The sequence below is a fragment of the Hyla sarda genome, chromosome 2, assembly GCF_029499605.1.
Source record: "Hyla sarda isolate aHylSar1 chromosome 2, aHylSar1.hap1, whole genome shotgun sequence".
NCBI classification, from domain to species: Eukaryota; Metazoa; Chordata; class Amphibia; order Anura; family Hylidae; genus Hyla; species Hyla sarda.
Window position 1 is genome coordinate 374,172,047 of NC_079190.1, and position 23,695 is coordinate 374,195,741.

Below are 23,695 nucleotides of genomic sequence, written 5' to 3' on the forward strand. Positions count from 1 at the left end.
AGCAAGCAAAAGCTTTCCATGTATTCCAGGGGTTATGTTGTTTCAGAGAATAAATTGGCCATTGTGGAACAGTTGAATCGTTCTTGGTCATCTCAAGAGGAAGAAGATTCAGAAAATATGACATTAAGTCAGATCTCAGTGGATTTCTCATCATCTATAGTTAGGTGGCACAGTGAATATATCTTTCCTTAACAGACGTAGGCCTGCTGGTATGATCAGCTTAGAAGCAGGTTATTATGACTCTGCTGCATCTGTATGCTCCAGAAAAATATTTTCCAGAGGAGTGGCAAAGAGTCAGGTGATGGTGTACCTGTCTGGTGTTCTGCCATGTTAATTTTTTTTTTCTACTTTACCAGATGCAGAAAGCACAACTCTGTGCTGTCTCTGCAAACATAAAGTAAGTTGTGGCCAGGGTACAAGTAAAGGAACTACGTCTCTATGTAGGCATATGGAGCGACATCACAAGGTCATGTGGAACAGTCAAGACTCCCAACAATGTAAAGAAAACCTTGCTGCTACTCCTCCAAATCCCTTTCGTCTGTCTAGCAGCCACAGGAAACACATTCTCTGTCTTGTCCTTATCACTGATATATATGGATAAAGAACAGAAAGAGAACAGGCGCTCTCTAAGTGCAGCAGTTTCTTTCAGGAAAAAACTGATGTTTGATGCAAGAATTGCTATATATCATGCTGATTGAGATATGGTAAGATTGTAAACTCACCTCTTGGTGTTGCGCTGCAGGCACAACACTGTGATGCACGTGAATGAGTGTATACACTCAAGATGTATCCATGTGGCGGCCTTGCGTCCCGGTCATCTAGGATGTCGGTCTGGCAGTTAATGGTATGGAGAGGAATGTGCCCCTCACTGGTTCAGATCGCAATTCGGCACTTCAAGGTAGCTGCCTGTCACAGATGCACGGAGTGCAGCAAAGGTATATCCAATGGGTTTATTAGGTATAAAAGCATGGAAGGACAATGCGTTTCGCTAGGAACCCCTTGCTTCGTCAGTTCCAAAGTGGTATCACAAAGGAGGGATTTAAATATTTAAAAAGTGCGGGAGTGCTCAAATGGGTGCTTTGCTCAACACTCTACTCCCTCTGCCAGCACTACCCCTGCAAGAGGCAGCAGCATCTTCTCACTGGAGTACATGATGACAAAGTTTTTACATCCGGTATTCCAACCTGACATAAATCATCACCAAAGGGATGTAAACCGCCACCTGAACAACCAGATTGATACATTTCTAAGCTTTGCCCTTTCTCTGACAGACACCATGGGGTAGATTTATCAAAACCTGTGCAGAGAAAAAATTGCCCAATTGCCCAAAGCAACCAATCAGATTGCCTCTTTTATTTCTGAGAGACCCTTTTAAAAATGAAAGAAGCAATCTGATTGCTATGGGCAACTGGTCAACTTTCCTCTGCACAGGTTTTGATAAGTCTCTTCCCATGAGTCCAGACTCCAGAGTCACCAGATTAGACCATTGGCCTGAACTTGCCCATTTTGCCATGGGTGTTCTGTCCTTTCCAGTCTTCATTGTAGCATCAGAAAGGGAATTCAATGTGGCAGGCATCATTGTCACCACCCCAAAGCAAACAAGAATTCTGCAAAAATTTACTGTACATTGAATTGAATGGATATTCTGCTGTCCCATTCAAGCAAATTCCACCAGGGAAATGATGCTTTCTGGATTCTGAAAAAAACATGTATTTAAATTTTGCAGAATTCTGCACGAAACCCCATTGAACTTAATGGGGAATTGAATTTCGGCAGAATTGTTTGCTTTGAGCACACAGAAATTCAGCCAAAATGTCGCTACAATTCCATTCAAATTCTGCAAATCTTCAAAAATTCCAGAGAAAGCTTTGCAAAACAGAATTTGAGTGGAATAGCAGAATTTCTGCTGAGTAAACATAGCCAAAGGCTATGGAAAGGGGTACTCCCCCTAGACATATTATCCCCTATAAAAAGTATAGGGGATAAGATGTCTGATCGCAAGGGTCCCACCGCTGGGGACCCCCGCAATATAGCATGCGGCACCCACCTGTTACTGCTCCGGAAGTGCTGGAGGGTCCTGCTCCCGACCACGGGAACGGAAGATCGTGACGTCACGACTCCCCCTCCGTGTGACGTCACGCCCCCCCTCAATGCAAGTCTATGGGAGGGGGCGTGATGTCACATGGGGGCGGAGTCGTGACGTCACGATCTTCCGCTCCCGTGGTTCGGAGCCAGACCATCCTGCACTTCCGGAGCAGTAACAGGTGGGTGCCGCATGCTATATTGCGGGGGTCCCCAGCGGTGGGACCCCCGCGATCAGACATCTTATCCCCTATCCTTTGGATAGGGGATAAGATGTCTAGGGGTGGAGTACCCCTTTAAGCTAGGTTTCCACTTGTTTTTTGTAAAAACACCAATAAAAATATCCATTTTTTTTTTTTTTAAAAGCCAGACGTTAGCTGCAAGTAAATTGGGAACTGCAAAATGCCATATCCACTTGGTGTTTTTCAGTTTGGCCTTTTCTTAAATCCTTTTGGCGTTTTTCTGCTATTTTGGGCTCCTTGGGAGTTCTTCAAAAACGACCTCTAGAAGTCTATGGAAGTGAAAAAACACCAAGAAAAACGCCATGTGGGTTTTAACTTTGACGTTTTTGCAGGCGTTTTTTATTCTTTTTTAAACTTTAGCGATCCAAAAAAGTGATGGAGATACCTTTTTTATTAAAATTTTGTAGGGTACCATACAAAAAAAATAATAATAAAAGATAAAGTAGTGAAGGAACAAATTGTATTTAATAAAATGTATCTTTTTCTTTTATGTGGGCAGGTAGGGCACTAAAAATGTAGCCGACAATAATAAAAATATAAAGTTTAAAATATAAAGTTAAAAATATATATATATTTTTAGGTAGTACTACTACTCCCAGCATGAAACACACTGTTCCATGATGGGAGTAGTAGTACCTGTACTAATTGACAGACCGCCCTGGGTCTGTTGCAATCCTTCTGTATAATGTATAGATCCGGCCGGCCGCTCTTCTATGGTCCCCTGCACTGATGTATATATACACCTATTCAAATTTCCCACAGAGAGCTGTGATTGGTCAGAGGGTTTCAGCCAATCACAACTCTGTGGGAAATATGAATAGGTGTATATATACGTCAGTGCAGGGGACCATAGAAGAGCGTCCGGCCGCCTGCATCTATACATTATACAGGAGGATCACAGGGGGTATCATGAGTGATACTCACTACCATCTGTCTATTAATGAAGGTACTACAGCTCCCAGCATGAATCAGAGTGTGCTCCATGTTGGGAGCAGTTGTACCTGCAGTAAGGGACAGTTCCCAGTAAGTGTCACTCCTGACACCTGTTGCGATCGTCCTGATGGGAATTTCGGGACTCAGCTGTGCTCACAGCTACAGAGACAGGAGAACAGCTGATGCTGAGCAGTAGATATATGTCCTATATCTACTGCCCAGCAAGAATTTACAGTGAGCCAGCAATGTGTATACAGTATACACATTGCTGGCTCACTTAACCCCTTGCTGAACTGTGTGCTATGCACCAGCCCAGCAAGGAAAGAGTTAACTTACACTGCTGGACAGTGTAGGTTAACCCTTTGGGTGGTATACACTATATACAGCTATCTATAGATACAGTAGCTGTATATAGTGTATACAGAAGACAAAGTCTGCTTACCTCCTTCCAGTTCCGGCTGGGTCCATGTAGCAAAGGCTGCCTGGTCATGCCTGGAGTTGTAGTTTTGCAACAATTGGAGGCTCCCAGGAAAAAGCTGTGGCAGTGTTTCTGGCATTTTTGCTGTTTTTATTAATTTTATTTACACCTAAAAAAAATGCCAAGTGGAAACCTAGCCTTAACATGGCAGACTTTCCTTGCAGAATCTGGAGAAAAAATTCAGCTCAGAAATTCTGCCACATGAATAACTTTGTGGTAATTGAAATTTCCGCAGTCCTAATCACACAATGAAAATGTTCCGCTGCAGAATTTCCACTGTAGAAGTTCTTCATTCCGGATTCGGCAAAAACATTGTCTATAGTTTTTGCAGAATTCCTCAACATAGTCCATTGTGACAATCTTGCGTTGAGCCCACAAAATTCTGCATAAATTCAGCACAAATTCCACAAGTAATCTGCAAATTTGCAAAGAAATTGCTGTCAGCTTGCCAGAAAAGAATCTTAGCAGAAATTCCATCATGTGAACAAAGCCTCATCCCTCACCCTTGCTGCTGAAAACAAATGTACATCAGTACACAACCCAGCTCTCACCTGAAAGGGCATTTTAGATAGCATGGATGACCCGGAGCAAGATCACTAGTTAGCTATTAAAGAAAGCACAAGATTTCATCTTGACTAAATCCCGTAAAACAGTATTTATTTAATCCACATAAATTAAGTATCCACACCACAGAGTGGAAGCTAATAAAATCTAATCCTTGCTGCTGCTGCTGCTACTAAAAGCCAGGACTACATATACACAGTCCCAAAAAGGAATAATTTTTCTTTTTTCATTAAAAAAAAACTATTTATTTTTTACTATTTTGAAACACCAATCCTGCAACTCCATCCCTTTAAAACTACTTAAATATATTTCTAGGTAGCCCTAGCTGTGTTTTACAGGGCTTTAGAGCTCTTAGGCCATATTCAGACAGCAGAATTTGTGTGGAATTTCACAGCAAACTTTTGTAAGCTAACTCTTTGTCATGTTCCATGTTTATTCCTAAACATTTTTTACAGTGTGGTAGGGAATAGTATACTGCTGAAAGAGCCACTGCCATTAGGAAATAATGTTGCCACTGAAAGTGGTATTTGGTCTGCAACAATGTTTAGGTAGTTGATGTATGTCAAAGTAACATCCACATGAATGCTAAGACCCAATAGAACACTACCCAGAACTCTGCAATGCCGACACCAGCTTTATTCATTCCAATAGTTAATTTAATTGCCATTTTTCCCCAGGTAAGTGACACTTGTAACTTGGCACCAGAGTCATTATTTGCCGCCGTGCCTAGCCCCGGATCCAGCGTTATATCAGGTTAAATCATGCCCTGGCATCATGAATACAAGGGGTTAATGCCATCTGCCCCTAGGGTAATTCCATCTGCCCTCATCACACCCTCATCACAACTTTTGGCGCAACGGGTGTGTGCCTTATGCAAAGTACCCCCCCCCCCCCCCGGTCTGACCTGTGTCCAGTATTGCAGAGCAAAGCGCATGAGTGTGCGACAAAAATTGTGCCAGAAAGTGAACAGGACTTTATCAGTGAAAAGTGTTTATTCCGAGGCACTTGTGACATAGAGGGGGAGGTGAAGAAAAGTTTGTTATCTGCTATTGTGAACTGCGTAAAGTTTGTACCTGAAAGAGTTAATCTTGCCCAGTGCTTCCTGTGCGCGCTAGCGGTTGCAGCTTTGTCCCTGTCAGTCCCCAGAAGAGCAGTAACACCTCTTCAATGCAGCGAGGAGGAACCAAAGAGCCGCCCTGTGTTGCACAGTGGAAGATTTTTCTGAACGGACCTAAACAGGAAGTTCCCTGGGCACAGCCATCTTGAAGGTTCCGGTTACTGCGCTCAGCTCCGGCGGTCACCTGCAAAGTCAGCGCTATAGTGCAAGCTCTGAAGACACCACCGATCATCAAAGCCAAGTCTCCGGTACCAGAATCTGTCACTACTGTCCCATTATTAACTGTAAGTCTGGTCCCAAGGCTGTTTATCACCAGGTGCCTGCAAAATAGAGGAGGAGTGTCTGCGGTAGTACCCCCATCATTCAAACTGAAGCCGCTGCAGCACCTCATCAGTTTTCTTAAAGGGGAACACACCTCATTCTTCTTAAAGCAACAGCGCACTCAAAAGATCAACCGGGCGCAAGCGCCCCTTCATCTCCAGCGGCAAGATCATCTCCTGCTCCAGCAGCCATCATCTCCTGCTCTCCCTGCCTCCAGCAAGCAACAACAGCCCTGGTTTTTCCACGTCTGCATCGGTATTCATGGGGAACCCTGTCCTTCCTACCTACAATGGAGACCACTTCACCCTGAGGGACTTCAAAGAGAGGATCCAGAGTTTGTTTGTCTTTTACTCTTTCCCTCCTAACCAACAGGTGCAGCTACTAACAGGACAACTCCAGGGATCGGCACTAGAGTAAGTCTACACCTGGCCAGCATCTGAGAATGCGACAGTGGAGCAGATCTTTGAAGAATTGTACCAGGTATTCAAGTCAAATTCTCAATCAGAGATACGTCTCCGGCTGTATGAAAGGCGACAGAAGTCAGGTGAGACCTTGAGAGCATATGCAGAATGCCCTAGAGACTGTCTAAAAGTTAGATGGTATAACTCCTGATCAGGGCAACAAAGTGTTAATTGGCAGATTTATTGATGGGGCCCAGAACAAGTGGGACAAGGTACAATTGAGAATGTTAGCAGTCCAAAACCCTAACTTGTCATTTCCTGCTTTCAAAAGACTGGCAAAAGTGATTGAGTCCGGCACTGAGTTAGAGGAAGTTTGTATACCCCTTACACCTGTTCAAGAGCTACTAGTAGCCAGGCCTACACCATCACAGTCCCTTGTCCCCACCCAAGTGCAACCTTATTTGCCAGTCACTGCAGCCTCAGATCTACTGAGTATTAGGTGTTACGCCGAGCGCTCCGGGTCCCCGTTCCTCCCCGGAGCGCTCGCCTCATCTTCGTTGTTGCAGCGCCCCGGTCAGATCCACTGACCGGGTGCGCTGCGGTCCCGCCTTCAGCCGGGGTGCGATTCGCGATGCGGATAGCGCCCGCTCGCGATGCGCACCCCGGTCCCCGTACCTGACTCGCTCTCCCTCGGTCCTGTCCCGGCGCGCGCGGCCCCGCTCCCTAGGGCGCGCGCGCGCCGGGTCTCTGCGATTTAAAGGGCCAGTGCACCAATGATGGTGCCTGGCCCAATCTTCCCAATTAGCTTTATTAGTTTCCACCTGTGCACTCCCTACTTATACCTCACTTCCCCTGCACTCCCTTGCCGGATCTTGTTGCACTTGTGCCTAGTGAAAGCATTCCTTGTCTGTTCCTAGTCCGTGTTCCTGACCTCCTGCCGTTGCCCCTGACTACGATCCTTGCCGCCTGCCCCCGACCTTCTGCTACGTCCGACCTTGCTTCTGCCTACTCCATTGTACCGCGCCTATCTTCAGCATCTTCAGCAGCCAGAGAGGTAAGCCGTTGCTAGTGGATACGACCTGGTCACTACCGCCGCAGCAAGACCATCCCGCTTTGCGGCGGGCTCTGGTGAAAACCTGTAGTGGCTTAGAACCGGTCCACTAGCACGGTCCTCGCCATCCCTCTCTGGCACAGAGGATCCACCTCCTGCCAGCCGGCATCGTGACAGTAGATCCGGCCATGGATCCCGCTGAGGTTCCCCTGCCAGTTGTCTCTGATATCGCCCGACAGATCGCCCATCTAACCCACCAGCTGTCGGAAGTGTCCACCATTTTGCACCAACATCCCCTGCCAGTTGCCTCTGATATCGCCCGACAGGTCGCCCTTCTAACCCACCAGCTGTCGGAAGTGTCCACCATGGTGCGCCAACATTCGCAACTTCTTCAGCAATCATCTCCTCCGCCAGCTCCTGCACCTCCTCCGCAGCGAGTGGCCACTCCTAGCCTCTGCCTGTCCTTGCCGGACAAATTTGATGGGGACTCTAAGTATTGCCGTGGCTTTCTTTCGCAATGTTCCCAGCACTTGGAGATGATGTCGGACCAGTTTCCTACTGAAAGGTCTAAGGTGGCTTTCGTGTTCTGCCTTCTGTCTGGAAAAGCCCTGTCATGGGCCGCACCGCTCTGGGACCGCAATGACCCCGTCACTGCCTCTGTACACTCCTTCTTCTCGGAAATTCGAAGTGTCTTTGAGGAACCTGCCCGAGCTTCTTCAGCCGAGATTGCCCTGCTGAACCTGGCCCAGGGTGTTTCTTCCGTTGGCGAGTACGCCATTCAGTTCCGTGCTCTTGCTTACGAGTTGTCCTGGAATAGTGAGGTTCTCTGCGCGACCTTTAAAAAAGGCCTATCCAGCAACATTAAAGATGTTCTGGCCGCACGAGAGACTCCTGCTGACCTACATGAACTCATTCATCTAGCCACTCGCATTGACATGCGTTCTTCCGGATGGCGTCTGGAGCTCCGCCTGGATATGGACTTTGTTCGCACGAGGCGTTTTTTCTCCCCGGCTCCTCTCTCCTCTGGTCCTCTGCAATCTGTTCCTGTGCTTCCCGCCGCGGAGGCTATGCAAGTTGACCGGTCTTGCTTGACACCTCAAGAGAGGACACGACGCCGCATGGAGAATCTTTGCCTGTACTATGCCGGTACCGAACACTTCCTGAAGGATTGTCCTATCCGTCCTCCCTGCCTGGAAAGACGTACGCTGACTCCGCACAAAGGTGACACAGTTCTTGATGTCAACTCTGCTTCTCCACGCCTTACTGTGCCTGTGCGGATATCTGCCTCTACCTTCTCCTTTTCTACTATGCTCTTCTTGGATTCCGGATCTGCAGGAAAATTTTTTTTGGCCTCTCTCATCAACAGGTTCTACGTTCCTGTGACCAGTCTCGCCAGACCCCTCTACATCTATTGTTTTTTCAATAAAAGATTGGACTGTCTCGTACATTTCCACACAGAACCCCTCCTAATTTGCATTGGACCTAATCTCGGAAAAATTGAGTTTTTTTTCTTCAGGTTCTTTGGCCCCAAGAAGAGGGGGAGACCCAAGGGGGGGGGTACTGTTACGCCGAGCGCTCCGGGTCCCCGTTCCTCCCCGGAGCGCTCGCCTCATCTTCGTTGTTGCAGCGCCCCGGTCAGATCCACTGACCGGGTGCGCTGCGGTCCCGCCTTCAGCCGGGGTGCGATTCGCGATGCGGATAGCGCCCGCTCGCGATGCGCACCCCGGTCCCCGTACCTGACTCGCTCTCCCTCGGTCCTGTCCCGGCGCGCGCGGCCCCGCTCCCTAGGGCGCGCGCGCGCCGGGTCTCTGCGATTTAAAGGGCCAGTGCACCAATGATGGTGCCTGGCCCAATCTTCCCAATTAGCTTTATTAGTTTCCACCTGTGCACTCCCTACTTATACCTCACTTCCCCTGCACTCCCTTGCCGGATCTTGTTGCACTTGTGCCTAGTGAAAGCATTCCTTGTCTGTTCCTAGTCCGTGTTCCTGACCTCCTGCCGTTGCCCCTGACTACGATCCTTGCCGCCTGCCCCCGACCTTCTGCTACGTCCGACCTTGCTTCTGCCTACTCCATTGTACCGCGCCTATCTTCAGCATCTTCAGCAGCCAGAGAGGTAAGCCGTTGCTAGTGGATACGACCTGGTCACTACCGCCGCAGCAAGACCATCCCGCTTTGCGGCGGGCTCTGGTGAAAACCTGTAGTGGCTTAGAACCGGTCCACTAGCACGGTCCTCGCCATCCCTCTCTGGCACAGAGGATCCACCTCCTGCCAGCCGGCATCGTGACATTAGGCAGGACATTGAGCAATTGACCAAGGCTGTTAAAGAGCTTGCCACCCGGGCCGGCTACACCTGACTGTGAACCACCCTTGTCTAGGAAACCTGCCCCTGCTCCTGCTCCCCGCAATCCCAATTACCATAATCCCCCACCCGATAGATATTCGTGGACTCAGAGACCTTTCTGCACCTATTGTAACAAGCCCAGCCATTGGAAAATGCAGTGCTGGGATGACCAGCCCTCAGGAAAACAGTCACCAGGTACAACCCCCAAACTACCTAAATCAGGACGCTCACTATATGTCGCATCCTGCCCCTTTGTAAAAGTTATTGTGGAAGGTATAAATAGATACAGGGTCACAAGTGTCTACCATATCTAAACGTGTTGTCTGTTGTGTGAGCCTGTTGATGTTAATTTCAGAGTAGTTGCCTGTTATGGGCAACCAGTCCCCAGACATGGATACTGGGAGCCAACTATTCAATTGGGAGAACATGTACTTACCGGGCAGGGAGTGATTGTAACTAATGTGTCAGATAAGGGTCTGCTAAATTTATGTTGTGGATAAACATTATGAAAAATAGTTTCACTGAGATACTAGATGCCTTGCATGCCTCTCTTCCCCATATGTTCCCTTCAGGCCAGCGGGCTGTGCAGCACCACTTGAGAGTTCTAGAGGAGGAGCAGAAGTTTGCCAACGAGCAAGGTGAAATCTGCAGAGTACTAGTTCAAGATATCAGGTCGACTCAACAACCCAACACAGAGACCATCATCTATGGTTGTGCACGTCCCGGAGTCAAGAATCAGGACTATCAGGCCCTGCTGGAACCTATGCAGGTAGATGATCATCCTCTAGTTCGAGCTGCGAGAAGTCTCGTCACTGTCACCAATGGAAGAGTCCCAGTACGGTTAGTGAACCTGTCTGATTCTGCTAATGTTTTACCTAAGTATACTCCAGTGGCTCAGTTGTACCTCCTAGAGTCAGAGGACATCCTGACAGAGCATCTAGTGGCCCGACAGCGTGTGGCTCAAGTTACCAGTGGATCCAATGCTAATCCTCCAGAGCCCTGGTGGGCACAGCTCCAGGTTGAGGATGACACTATCCCATGGGACTAGGTCAATGGATTCATCATGTTGCCAAAAGGTATCATGAAGCTTTCAGCAAACACCCCACAGACTTCTGGAAAACTTAAATGACCCAGCACCGAATCCTCACAGGTGACAGTCCGCCCATCAAGGAGAGACACTGTCCGGTCACGCCAGGCATGTATCAGACTTTCAAGAAGATGCTGGCCGACATGAAAGAGGTGGACATGATACAAGAAAGTCAGAGTCCCTGGGCGGTGCCACTTGTCCTGGTCAAGAAGAAAGACAGAGCCATCCGCTTCTGTGTCGACTACAGGAAATTGAACAATGTCACACATAAGGACGCTTATCCTTTGCCAAGAATTAAGAAGTCACTTACTGCCCTCGGGTCTGGCAAGTGCCCATGGCCACAGAAGACCAGGAGAAGACTGCCTTCGTGACACCCATGGGGTTGTTTGAGTTTAAAAGTATGCTGTTTGGGCTATGTAATGCCCCTGCTATGTTCCCACGTGTGATGGAAAGGTGCCTGGGCCATCTGAATTTCCAAAGTGTCTTATTGTACCTGGACGATGTCATCATGTATTCCAACTCTTACCAGGAACACATCAGTAATCTGTCAGACGTCTTTCAATCCTGGGTTGAAGATCAAGCCATCAAAATGTCACTTGCTCAAACCTCAAGTCCATTACCTGGGCCATGTTGACAGAGCGGAGGGAGTTCAGCCAAATCCTGAAAAGGTGGAAGCTGTCAAGAACTGGCCTACCCTGTGCCCAGTGAAGGATGCCAGGAGCTTCCTGGGATTTGCCGGCTACTTCTGCCACTTCATCCCCCACACTTCGCCCAAATTGCAGAACCCCTCACAGCTCTTCTAAGGGGTACGGCAAAGGAGAATTACAATGGAAGACTACCTATTGAATCGGCCGAAGAACAAGAGACAGCGTTCCAAGCTCTTAAACGTCTGCTGACAGAACCATTCTGGCTATATACTGATGCCAGTTTTGAAAGTCTGGAAGCTGTCCTGTCCCAAGTTCAAGATGGACAAGAGAGAGTGATTGCCTACGCCAGTCGTAACCTGCAAGGAGCAGAGAAGAATGATGCCAATTACAGCTCATTCAAATTGGAACTTCTTGCCCTGGTATGGGCCATTGACAGAAAAATTCAAAGATTATTTGGCTGCTACACCATTTACTGTCTACTTGGATAAATATCCGTTGGCCCACCTGAACACTGCCAAGTTGGGTGCCATTGAACAGCGATGGGCTTCAAGATGAGCTAATTACAGCTTCACCATCAAGTACAGAAGCGGCAAGTCAAACATCAATGCCGATGTACTGTCTCGGAAATCCCCGGGCGAGGAAACATCTGTCGAAGACGTGTGGGAAGACGTGGAGATGCCCCTATTTTATCAACCGTTTGTCTACAAGAATGTTGTGACCGCCCTCATGGAAGGTGAACCCAGGTCTCAAAAGGTTAAAGAAGACCTGTACACCTGGAAGACTCTCCAAGATGAAAGTAGAGTTATGGGGGATCTGTTGGACTACCTTCTGGCGAAAAAGGTACCAACCCGTCCACGCCGAGCACAGTGTGACGATGAGTTGAAGTCTGTGGCGACAGAGGAAGCAGCTGTTTGTACACAAAGGACTGTTGTACCGAAATTGTTTGGATCCGGTCTATGGTGATCGACTTCATCGGATTCTGGTTCCCCAAAGAGATGCGGCGATGGTCCTCAACACATATCATGATCAGTCGGGACACTTTGGAGTCCACAAGACCGAAGCCACTGTCAGGTGAAGATTCTATTGGATTGGAATGCGGAGCGAGATTGAGAAATGGTGCAGTGAATGTTCTGTCTGTAACATCACCAAGAATGTGTGCAAAGACGCCAGAACACCCCTCCACTCCATCCAGACTGACAGACCCAATCAGTTGGTTGCGCTAGACCATGTGAAGTTGTCTCCTACCTGGTTCGGGTATACCATGGTGGATCATTACTCCAAGGGGGTTGTCGTGGTACCTGTTTAAGATCTTACAGCCAAAACAATGGCCCAGATATTCTACTCTAAATGGGTGCAAACCCTTGGATGTCCTGAGTCTGTCCTAGGTAACAGTGACCATGTGACCTACAGGGTGACCTATGGGACCCCTCCAGAGTCTCCCCCATATAAACCGTGGGTGGAGCTAGTTCAGTCTCTTTGAGTACTGAGTGCAGTGAAGTCAAGTCCTGAGAGAGTGTCTAATGTCCTGAGGAGGCCTAAAGCCTACCACGCAGCCATGCATTCACAAGTCCACTACCCCACAGGTGAACGTCAAAATCTGTTAAGCTACAAACAGGATAAAGTCTGTCTAGTCAGTCCCAGTCAAGTCAGTCAAGATTAATCTTTGTCAAGTCAGCGTGGTCCTGCATCAAATTATCCAAGTCCACTACAAGTCCCAGCGAGCCCTAAGGTCTCTGAAGTCACTGGTCACCTCCGTGGGCCTAGCTAAACTGTTAAGACTGTTACACCTGTCTACCTCAATAAATCTGCTGTTGTTCCGTAACTTGGAGTCTGAGTCATTATTTGCCCCGTGCCTAGCCCAGCATCCAGCGGTATACCTTTGGGTGGAAAAAAGGTTAAACCACGCCCTGGCGTCACAAACACAAGGGATTAATGCCATTTGCCCCTATGGTAATTCAATCTGCCCTCATCACACCCTTGCCCCAGTTGTTTAGACTTTTGACTTTAGACCAGTATTTTTCTTTCTTTTAACACCAAATTGAAAATTAAAATTAAAATAAACTACAACATAAAAGTTACAATGATCAGTGAGGCATAGACTGTATGCCTCACCACTCGGTTACAGAAGTTAGGCTGGGAACATACAGTGTATTCCTTGTTATTAGTGTAAGGAGGCAGGGAATCCTTCCATTTGACAGGAGTCCCTGCTTATGTACCTTGTGATCCAACTAAAATTAATACCAAAAAATGGAAAGTTCTGGGAACTTTGGAGCAAAATTAGTTTGGGAACAAACCATTTTCTCTACTCTATGATGAGCATTTATGTATGCCTGAGTAAGAAGAGGGGTTAGGTAGTTTTATTGTACCGGCAAACATTACAATTATTCTGGATGGTTTACAATGTTAGTGGTTTCTATCACTTTGTTTGTGCTAGGTTAAAATATTTCCATTACACCTTTCTGGAGGCATACTATTTTCCTCCAGAGCTGTAAAGCCCGGAGGATGTAAAACTATTACAGGTGAATGTTATTGAACACAAGTTCATTGCTGGTGGGTGTCTTTGTATTGGAATGAATTACATACTTCACATTTGGCAGTGACAGTGTTGCCCTCACATAGCGGGTTTCTACAAAGGTTTGCAGGTTTTTATACATTATTATTGATTTACCAATGGAGAGGGACTTTTCTGAATGAATGCAATGTGTTTCCTATTGATTTTCCTACATTTAGAGCTTATAGAGTTCCTAAGTTATAGCAAAACATTTTGTATGATATCATTGAGAAGCAAATGCATAGAGTTTGATGTAATACACAGGGAATTATTTAAGTCGCAGTGCGGTGAGATTATTATATTTTCCAAAGGGGCAGACTAGGTATAAATAATGGATCATATTTTCTTCTCTAAACATGAAAAGACTGCTCCGCTAATCATTGGCTGAAGCATTCAGTGGTCGGCCATTTTCTGCGTATTGAAAGATGCACATTGAACATTTTGGGGGAAGAACTGTGTTACTGTGAAACTTTATTTAAATTAAGACTTTATACAGACTATGTTATGGATCCATGTTGCACAGCTACAGTATGTTCAAATGTGTGTCCCCACAGTACCTCCATGGCTCCATTCTTTGCTACACTACAAAGAATTTGGAGCCTCAAAGAGAAACAATATGGTGGAACATGCTGTTCCTAAATGTTCCTAACATATATCTGTTGTTTTTTTGCAGTGCAGGATCCATGCCTATGCCCAAGCTGTATACACATTTTCATTAAATTGTGTCCCCATTTGTTACTACATGGAAACCTTGTTCATAATAATCTCAACGCTAAAGATTACACCTGTACAACAAGAGACTCACCCATTTCTTGTGCCTAGGTTTTCAAAATATATGTAGAACTTTTGACATGCCACATAAACTAAGATCACCACAGATTTTTCGATATAGCCAGGAGAAGAATGTGAAGAATGTGATTGTCCTTCACATCCAAACTTTTCACCTAATCCAACTCATTGAAAGTCTATGGAGCCATCTTCTGCAGTGAATCGGATCGGGCAGTGAAGGCCATAGCCGTCTATATCTAGAAATTGGTAGGGGTCTCAGCACTGACATATAGAATCATAGAATGTGTCGGTAGGTAAGAACCTTTTGGCCCATCTAGTTTACCCAATATTCTGAATACTATCAATATTCCCTGGCCCTATCTTATATGAAGAATAGCCTTATACCTGTCTCATGTATGCTTAAACTCCTTCACTGTATTTTCAGCTACTACTTCTGGAGAAAGGCTATGCATCCATCACTCTCTTACTTCCTGATATTACTACCAAAAACATTGCCCCTCTAATTTTCAAAATAATGTGTCCTCTTGTGGTACCACTGAATTGCCCATTGCCATACTGTGTTTTTTATTTTATTTTTATTACTCTAGGATGGTAACCATGACAAGGGGCCATCCTCTACATTTAAAGGAAAGAAGGTTTCACCAAATTCTTTACTATACGAGCAGTGATACTATGGAACCCTCTGCCACATGTTGTTGTGATGTCTGATTCAATTCAGTGTTTATGGGACTGCAAATCTACATATAATAATAAAAAATATGTGTAAACATTGAGTAAAATATTTACCAAACCACACTTAAAACTATTTTACTCTATGACTTAAAAAATCTTGGCGAGATTTATCAATGCTTGACAACAGATAAATAGTGTGAAAAAGTCACATTTCTTGATTTGTGCAAAAATTTAGAAGGTTACTTCATTTTTTACACTAGTTTTCTGGTGCCAAGTATTAATAAGTCCCCCCCCCATTGTTTTTGCAGTATTTATTTGTCATATGCATTTGGAAAGCTCACGGAGTATACATTAGAATAATCCATAGACCCCCCCCCCCCTCACCCATTCATCATTGGATAATCAATATTTCTTTTGGCCTCTGTGGTGTTGTTGTGTGCCAATAAACCTTTTTTTTTAAGTATAAGGTAATATACTCTCTTTCCCTATTCATATACTACAAGCATACTACAAGATGCTACGGTGTGGTATACATATGTTTTTTGCCTATAATGTCTATGATAGAATTTTTGAAGCTATGGAGGGATTATGAAGGGCATAATCATGTTACAAAAATCTGGATGTAGCTGAGGCTGCAAATGCACCCTTACTGAAACCTTTGAGCTGGCTTAGATTTCAGCTTCAATTCAAGCCTATTAGCGGGTGTAAATTGTAATAAATTTAGAAAATGCTGGAGGCCGTTCTCCATTGGCGTGACACCACGCCCACTTCATGCCAAGCGGAGCGCACTTTTTGTGCTCGATGAAAAGTGTCAAAAATTAACGCATTCAAATCTATTAAATCACTGTAGAAAGGAAATTTTTACAGTGATTTGCATAACTGGAAGGGGATCACAGTGATCAGGAAGTGAAACCCATAGTCATGCACTTCTTCCAGCTCCTTTTTAGGGATCTGTGGGGTTCTGAACACCCAGACCCCAACTGATCAAAACTTCTCGTACAATGGCAGCATTGCCGGGCTCACGCAAAGCAAGTTTTGATATTTGTCGAACATCATTTTAGGCAAAGTTCTAAGCAAGACCGAGTTCTATAGGCTTAGCTTGTTCATCTCTAATTTAAACCAATCACATATTTGTTTATTTGGTTATTTATGTCCATTTTGCACAATAGCACTATATTCTAATATTTACATAGAAATAGTTTCACATCAAGCAAGAGAGATCTCCAAAAGTAAGCTGAACATCTTAGTCAGAAACCATATGCCGATGCAGGCCATGGAAATGAAAGATGTGTTCCATGAAGAAGATAATAAGGTAGCAGAGCGGAGTGTGGATGTGAGCCATAATGGAAAAATGATCCACTGCCACTCAGATAGTGGTATAGTTAACAAAAAAAATAAATCTGCATTGCTATATGGTGCCAATGAGAATCAGAAACTGGTAGTGGCAGCAGAAGAGCAGTAGGCTTAGGCTCCTTTCAAACTATATGCATTCATCCATTATTAAACAGCCGTTTTCAGTGTAAAAATCGATGTATAATAATGGATGAAAAAACATGTGCTAACAGCTAAATAAATATTCATCTGTTAAGAACTGTTATAACATACCTCATGTATGGCCGTTTTAACACCTCTGCCTAGAGACCAGACTCCCACAGCTGGGACTACTATTACTCCCATCATGGAACAGACTTCTTTCCATGATGGGAGTAGTAGTTCCCCGGCTGCGGGAGTCTACTGGTGGCTGGGGAGGCTACATTAGTGTTTGTACTACTACCCCATCATGGAACAGACTCTGTTCCATGATGGGGGTTTTAGTAAAGGGGCTGAGGGATTGATCACACCGGGTCTCACTTCTGAGATCCGATGCTATTAGAAGTTATTAAACAGGGGAGCAGGCGGCATGCTGTGCTCCCCTGCGATGTACGATGTATTTATTTAAATTTTTTAATTCCCCGCCAGGAGCCCTGAATGGCCGGTACAGAGGAGCCATTCAGGGCTCCCAGCGGGGTTTTCAAATAGAAGCGCTGTGGTGGGGAAAGATATATAGAATCGCTGGGGAATATATATCTGGCCCCCACAGTGCTTCTATATATCTTGACACCCGCAGCACATTTATATATGTTCCCCCTGCAGCACTATTATAATCCCCTGGCAGTGCTATGAATGAAAAGTTTTCTACAGCAGCGCATCTGGCCGGCGCTTTGTGCTGCTGAAAGAATACTTTTCATTCATAGCGCTACAGCGGCATCTGTATATAGATGCGCTGCAGGAGTCAGACATATATCCATATGCCTGGCCCCACAACGCTTCTATAATCAAATGCCTTCGCAGCGCTATGAATTAAAAATATTCTACAGCAGCGCATCTGGCAGGCCAGATGAGCTGCTTTAGAATACTTTTAATTCATGGCGCTTCCGGGGGCTTATGATAGCACTGCAGGGGTAACATATATAAATGCACTGAGGTGGGAACATATATAAATGTGCTGCGGGGGAAACATATATAAATACGCTGCGGGGGGAACATATAGAAATGTGCTACTGGGGGAAAATATATAAATGCACTGCAGGCAGGACATATATAAATGCAATACGGGGGGCAAGATATATAGAAGTGCTGTGGGGGCCAGATATATACCCTCCAGCGATTATATATATATATTTCCCCATCACAGCGCTTCTATTTGTAAACCCTGGCAGGAGCCCTGAATGGCTTCTCAGTACCGATCATTCAGGGCTCCCGGCGGGGAATGTAAAAATGAAAGTAAATACATCGTACATTGCAGGGGTGTGAAGCATTCCGCCCACTCCCCTGTTTAATAACTTCTAATTGCATCAGGTTTCAGAAGTGAGACCCAGTGCGATCAATCCCTCAGCCCCTGTACTACAACCCCCATCATGTAACCGAGTCTGTTCCATGATGGGTTGTAGTACAAACACTAATGTAGCCTTTCCAGCCACCGGCAGACTCCCGCAGCAAGGGTACTAATACTCCCATCATGGAAACAAGTCTGTTCCATGATGGGAGTTGTAGTAGTCCCTCAGCACTGCAGGAGTCTGCTAATGTCACCTCTTCTGAGCATGCTCAGAAGTAATAATGGATATTAAAAACCAGGTGCAAACGGATGACATAAAGGCTCATCCGTTTGCCATAGACTTCAATGTTAAAAATAACGTCCATTAATTTACCTGTTTCTTGTGACGGAAGAAAAATGTATGCATGTGCCGTTTTTCTTCCGTTGCAATTAACGTCCGTTATTCATGATGGGCTATAACAGATCATAATGGATAACGGATCAAAAAATCCCACAGACTTGAATGGGATTTTGTAACGGACATTTAACATCCATTTTAAAGCTTTTCTAACGGACATTTATAACGGATCTTTTAACGGATGAATTTTATAGTGTGAAAGGGGCCTTAGATCTGACGGGACATGTACAGACATTCTCACAAGCTGTAAAGAAAGGAACACCAAAAATTGTAAGACAAACGATCATGTCTGCCGTTCTGCAAAATTACTTTCATGTTTCGAGTTTTGACCTCAGGCAAGTACACGTCTTTTCATGAAAAAGAGGAATAGAGGTCTTTCCGGCACGGATGTCCTTCATCAAGACTGGAGATACAGAGATAACACAAGATTAATCAATAATATCCAGGGGATCCTTCCTCAAAAAAGTTGAGAGAGCAAAGGAGGGTTTCAGCTTTAATGATCTTGTTTGCTGTATAGAAATGTAGGAATAAATGAAACTGTATAAAGATAGAGTCTCCCCTGACATGGAGTGGGTTCAGATGTTGGGCAGTCTGCTGATTTTGTGATTGGTAAAAATGACTACGGAATGCAGGAAACGCGCCCTACAAGCACTCTAAACACCAACAGCAAGGGCACTGCAGCAAGTAGGGGCACAGAGTGGAAAGAATGAAGCAAAGGTAACCCAGTGGATGTGCCTGCCAGAATGAGTAGTACACTGGCAGGAGGACACTGCCAACATTACACTAAGATTACACTAAGAATACAAAGTAGCCTGTCCTTTAATAGTCAGACTCTAGAGCCAGGACTTAGACCTTGTCTTGTCATCACTTGCCAACCAACTTGCCAAAGCTTGTGAAGAACAGTAGAGAAGAATGTACAGATGTACTGAGCTTGTAGTGTCATACCCAAGGCTTGGGGCAATAGTTGTTGAAAATATTGTATCAAGAAACTGATTTAAGGTTCAGAACACATATGTATATTAGATGTCTACATATATATATATATATATATATATATATATATATATATATTTAATAAGCTTGTACAGACTTCTACAAACCTGGCTTCAATTTCTCATCATACAATATTGTGTCTAGACTGATACATACAGTACTATGAATTGTGGAATAAGACTGTAATATAGTGGCCCTCATTTACTATTGCAAACCTGACATGTTTTGTCGGGTTGTGCACCAGATTCTGGCCCATTGCACCAGAACTTCTGTCTGCACCAGAATTTAAGCAGAATTGAAAAAAAACTATCTCTCCATTTTACTATGAAAACCCAAAAAATGGGTGTGTCCATCGTTAAAAATCGGGTTTGGTCACCAAAAAGGGGCATGTTCCCAACATTTTCACAATATCCCAACATATTTACTAAGGTCTCCACAGAAAATGCCTTGATTTTGAGCTGAGGAAAACCCTACAGATCAGAGCATGTGTAAGAAAAGGAAAATGTAAGGAAAAGTGGAAAATGTAGGGAAACCATAGTAAATACCGTGGAATCAAATTGTAGGGAATTAAAACCCACAAAGAAACCTACACAACACTCTAAGTAAATCAGATGTGATTTGGAATATATAAATACACAGAATACCCTTATCCACATAAGTGATGGTAAAAGCTTTTGATCACCCAACATTCCAGTTTAGTAGAAACAAATTAATTGCCTTAGGAGATGCAGGTGGCTTGTTTTTATTCAAACAAACAATAAGAAGTGAACAAATAACACACACAGGAAAAAATAACTGAGACATCAGATGGGCAGTAAGCTATAATATTGTGTAGTAAAGAAAACATGCTGTGAGGAGAGGAAACTTCAGCTGTGTGGTTGTCTCCCAGGTGGTCTGAATACTGGAGTTTTCTGAGAACTCCAAAGGCACCAAAGACACTATAACATAACATTTTTATGGATAAATGGCAGAAAGAAGAGGTATAAGTCATTCCTTGACATTTTCATTCCTTTGTATTTAAATGAAAAAAATAAATGCACTGAGGTTTAACCCCTTCAGGACAATGGACGTAGATGTATGTCCTGATATTATGGTACTTAAAGGGGTACTCCACTGGAAAACATTGATTTATTTTTTTAATCAACTGGTGCCACAAAGTTAAACAGATTTGTAAATTACTTCTATTAAAAAAAAATCTTAATCCTTCCAGTACTTAACAGCAGCTGTATGCTCCACAGGAAGTGTTCTTTTTTTCTGGAGTTATTTTCAGTCTGACCACAGTGCTCTCTGCTGGCACCACTGTCCACATCAGGAACTGTCCAGAGTAGGAGAGGTTTGCTATGGGGATTTGCTCCTGCTCTTTACAGTTCCTGATATGCACAGAGGTGTCAACAAAGAGCACTGTGGTCAGACAGAAAAGAACTCCAGAAAGAAATGCAACTTCCTGTGGAGCATACAGCAGCTGATAAGTACTGGAAGGATAAATATTTTTTAATAGAAGTAATTTACAAATCTGCTTAACTTTTTTGCACCAGTTGATTTGAAAAAAAAAAAATTCCGCTGGAGTACCCTTTTAATGCGGAGCGGTACTCACATCATGTGTGGCAGGTCCCGGCTGCTATCAGCAGCCAGACAACTGCAGGTAATGGTGGACATCAGCAGCATTTACTCAACAGATGCAATGATCAATAGAGATCAAGGCATCTGCGGCAATGCGGGCATTCTAATGGATGATTGAATTGCAGGCTTCATGATATGCTAAGCAGGAATTTGCTGCCCTTTTTCCTGCCTTTTGGGGTGCCTATCTGATTAACAGGGTGGCCTCAACCACAGTGCTGGTCCCTACACTACTAAGGTACAGGGCATTTTAAAGTAACGAGCAAGACAGAATGGAAGTCAGAGAAAAAGTCAAGGTGCAAAAAGGTTAACAAACAACTGAACATCAATAAGGGGAATTAACAGGGAATGCACAAACAACTGCACAATCAGGGTAAAAAAAGACAAGTCGATAATAGTGAGTAGTGCTTTACAAATACAGAATGCAATAGAGTAGTCAGGAAAACAGGCCAAGAATATACATGAGATATTCAGCAGAGTAACATACCAGAGCCAGATACAAGTAAAAGATCTTTTCTCTTAGGCAAAAACATAGAGACAGATAAAACGAAAAAGACTAGCTCAGAAGGTTGTGGAAGCTTAGGACGGACACAATTAGCCAGTTGTCCATGCTCCCAGATGACCCGGCTGCCATCACGGTGATGGTTGATGACACAGCTGCTGCTGAATTGGAGGGGCTAGAGCTACTGTCAGAGCTAGAAACAGACACATACTTAACCCCTTCCCTCTTCAATTTTTCATTTTTGCACTTTTTTTTCCTCCTCACCTTCTAAAAATCGTAACACTTTCAATTTTTCACCTACAGACCCATATAAGGGCTTGTTTTTTTGTGGCACAATTTTTACTTTGTAATACCATTAATTGTTTCCCCACAAAATGTACGGCAAAACCAGAAAAAAATATTTGCGGGGCAAATTTTTAAAAATTAAGCATTTTTTTGCGCCATGATCTGAAGTTTTTATTTTGATTACACCTTTTGATGCATTTCTTTGACGCATTCTATTCATTTTTTTTACAATTGCGCCTTTGGCCATGCGGTTTAAATAACACTATGATTTAATAGTTCAGACATTTTCATATGCTGCAATGCCAAACATGATTATTTTATTTTATTTTTTTACATTTTTATATTTGAAAAATGGGAAATGTGGGATGATTTAAACTTTTAGGGAACGGGTTAATGCATATTTATTTTTTTATTTTTTATTTTGTTACAACTTTTTTTTAGTACCCATAGGAGAGCATTGATCAGTGTTATTGGTGCTCCATTGCTTTAGCCTGGCAAAGCTGGTGGAAATGTGAGAAATGTGAAATGTGAGATATGAGTCCTTTGTGCTACATAGAGAGAGAGAGAGAGCTGTGAATAATGAAAGCGCTTGACAGCACTGTAGATACCAATGTCTTATTCTATTTCACTTTTATGGCCCAGATGGCATGGGGCCGATATAATATATAAAAATCACAGGTTCAGTATGTAGTAGCGCTGTAGGTCCCTTTATCACAGGTACAGTATATACACAAAGCGCTCCCACTTTACTTGATTGGCCCTAATGGCACAGGGCCGATGTTATGAACAAGTCACAAGTGGGATACTGTGTTTGGGGCTGGTAATATGTACCTCTTACCAGCTCCTGGTTAGTGGATCGCCTGTGATATAACGTTCTGCTGGCTGAAAATGGTTCTCAGTGTGCAGGATGTGCGGAGCAGGTATGCATGAGGAGCAAGCACTCTGATCTTGATATAATAAGTCAATAATTTCAAATGTGCTGTAGTTATTTCGTTCGGCTCGAGTTGGGGTACATCAGAATGTACTGCTGGTGATTCTAGATGTGTTTCGGGGAACCAGGAACCCTTTTTCAATAGCTAGAAAAAAAGTCAACATGCAGCGTTTTTTTCTAACTTTTTTCTTGCTATTGAAAAAGGGGACCTGGTTCCCCGAAACGCGTCTAGCATCACCAGCAGTACATTGTGATGTACCCCAACTCGAGCCGAACTAAATAACTACAGCAACAACGTTTGGAATTATTGACTTATTATATCAAGATCAGAGCGCCCGCTCCTCGTGGATACCTGCTCCGCACATCCCGCTCGCTGAGAACGTGCTTGAGCCAGCAGAACTTAAATCACAGATGATCCACTAACCAGGAGCTGGTAAGAGGTACATAGTACCAGCCCCACACACAGTATCCCTCTTGTGATTTGTTGATAACATCAGCCCTGTGCCATCAGGGCCAATCAAGTAAAGTGAGACAGGATTGAGGTACGTACAGCGCTTTGTCTATGTACTGTACCTGTGATAAAGGGATCTACAGCGCTGCTTTGCGCTTTTACTACATACTGTACCTGTGATTTTTATATATTATATCGGCCCCATGCCATCTGGGCCATATAAGTGAAACACAATAAGACATTGGTATCTACACCGCTGTCGAGCGCTTTCACTATTCACCGCTCTCCCTCTCTGTTTAACAGAGAGTGTGATCTTTGTGACACATTCAAAGAACTGGCAGTGGTACAAATTATCTGTACCTACAGTGTTATCCATCTCACTAGTCACAGCCAAACGGATATAGAAATTGTGCTCGTTGGGGATCA